Source organism: Muscardinus avellanarius (assembly GCF_963383645.1).
Source record: "Muscardinus avellanarius genome assembly, chromosome: 2".
In the NCBI taxonomy this organism is placed as follows: domain Eukaryota; kingdom Metazoa; phylum Chordata; class Mammalia; order Rodentia; family Gliridae; genus Muscardinus; species Muscardinus avellanarius.
In genome coordinates this window covers 200,005,961-200,008,513 of record NC_137787.1, presented here as the reverse complement: position 1 = coordinate 200,008,513, position 2,553 = coordinate 200,005,961, and positions in this window count along the sequence as shown.

The following is a 2,553-nucleotide window of genomic DNA, read 5'->3' as shown; positions in this document are numbered from 1 at the left end:
GGCCGGGGTCCTGCCTCCACTCGCTGGCCACTGATCTGGGTCCTTCGCTGGAAGTTAGCATGCATTTTTCTAGAATTTCATACCAGCATGTGGCATTTATCCCTTTGCATCTGGTTTGGGTTTGGGTTCTAGTTTGTGTTTGCTGGTTAGTGAATGATCTGGAGATTCGCCCACGTTACTCCGTGTGTCTTTGGCCTGTTGCATTTTGGGGGAGTGCTGACACACTGTATGGATGTATGGGTATTTATTCATCCTGCTGCTGTGCTTCTGAGTTGCTTCCAGTTTGGATCCAATACAAATAAATTTGCTCTGAACATTTGTGTACAAGTCTTTGGGTGGTCCCCACCCCCCACCTTCTTTCTGTTGTAAATACCCAGAAATGTAATGGCTAGGTTACATAAAGGGGTGAATTTTTTTAATTTTTCATTTAATTTTTATAGTTTTATTGGTACAATATAATTATGCATCAAAGCGAGATTCAAAGTGATACAAACACACACAGCGCTTGGCGTACGTCCCTGTATACCACCTGCCCTTCCTCCCTCCGCGCACACTTGAGTGAGTTGATCATGAAAACTTGTATGAATGTAACTTTATTTGAACTGTTCCCTTTATGAGAGTTGTATTTTTAATTTTTTTTTGTGTGTGTGGGTCTGGGGATGGAACCCAGGGGCACTTGACCTCCGAGCTACAGCCCATGCCCTATTTTTTATTCTTTATTTTGAAACAGGGCCTCACTAAGTATCTGAGGCTGTCCACAAACCGTGATCTCTGGTCTCAGCCTCCCGGATGCTGGGATGACAACGTGCCCACCACGCCTGTCTCTGTATTTTTAAATGTTAAAGGAATTGTTCAGCAGTTTCCAAAGGGCTAGATGGAACTGAAATGAACTGGAATGTTGAAATTTCCACAGTTCACCCAATAAGGTTTTTCATTTCCAGCACATCTTCGAAGGGTTCTGGTCTCAGACATGAAAGACCTGCAAATCCTGACTCCAGCTTAATCCCACAGGGCTCCTCAGACATCTCAGATGCAGCTGCCCACGTCCTCCTTTGTGAAGTGTCCTCCTCCCCCTTCCTCCCCCTCCTCTTCCCCCTCCTGTCCCCTTCTCCTCCCTTCCCCTCCCTTCCCCTCCCTTCCCCTCCCTTCCCCTCCCTTCCCCTCCCTCCCCTCTCCCTCTCTCCTGAACGCCACACTCTCTCCTCTGTCCAGTGCTGTCTCCTGGGCCCTGCAGGCCCCCGCCCTCCCAGAGGCCAGATCTAGGGGTGCTCAGGACCCAGGCTCAGGCTGTGCCCTTCTGCCTCACACCTTTCAGGTGTATTTTCCGCTGCTGGACCTCAGATGTCGCAGGTTCTGAGAGGACTTCTCTATCAGGCTGCCATCTCCCCCCTTCCTCTCTCTCTCTTTACTCTTCAGCAACCTGGCTCCCTGACCCCTCAGCCTGAGCTCCAGAGCCGTCACTGATGTGATCTACACCTGACGACCTCCACTGGGTGGACTTGCTCAGAGTTGTGGAGACTTGGGGTCCAGCCCATGTTGGGCTGGGTCCCGCCTGCAGAGCTCAGAGCATGGGCGTGGGGAGCAGAGCTGGCCAGGGCAGGGGCCAAGGACAGGTCTGTGGTCCCCACGGCCACACCCCGTGACGGCCCCTCCAGCCTCACCCTACCTGCCCAGCTCACCACCCACAGAGCCGTCAACGCGTCAGTGTATTCGCTGTTGACACTGGAGCCTCGTGACTCAATCATCCCACCTCTGAACACTTCTGCATGTCAACACAGGGGCGCTTCCAGTCTATACGCAAACCATAACAAGTGTCTTGTATCCAAAAGCTGGTCAAATTGGGACCTCGTGTGTCTACTCAAGAGCGGGCACATGTGCTTTAAGGGGCAAATTCTTGATTTCTCCTTCCCCCAAATCTGTTTTACTCTGAATCTTTCTCATCTTAAAATTAAAATAACAACTTGGTCCACCAAGTTGCTCAAGTTAAAAAAAAAAATCCCACAAGTGTGTGTGTGTGTGTGTGTGTGTGTGTGTGTGTGTGTGTGTGTGTGTTACTGGGGAAGAACCCAGGGACATTTTACCTTCAAGCTAAGCCCCTGGCCCCTTTTAATTTTTCATTTTGAAGCAGGATCTCACTAGGTTGCTGGAAGTCTTGCTGTGTTGCTGAGGCTGTCCTCAAACCTGCAGTCCTCCTGTCTCAGCCTCCCCAGGGCTGGGATCACACCCAGCGAGCTACAGATCTTTTTCTCTCATGCCCGTGATGGCGCCATCAGCAGGTCTGTTGGCCTGAGCTCCAGATCCTGCTGAGTTTGAGCCCTGTCCACAAACTGAAGTTCTCCTGATTCCTAACTCCATCCACACCTCCCGTCTGCCCTCCACTCCGTAAGAGTCGGCCCAGCTCTCCCCAGTGCTCGCGTCCATCACGGCCCTGCGGGGTCATGGGAGTCTTCCTCCCAGGCTTCCATGACCCTGGAACCATGCAATGTCTTATCCATCACCCAGCTGCAAGGGGCTCAAGGCTGGGTCTGCCCACCCTCGCCCTTCTGCAAGGGG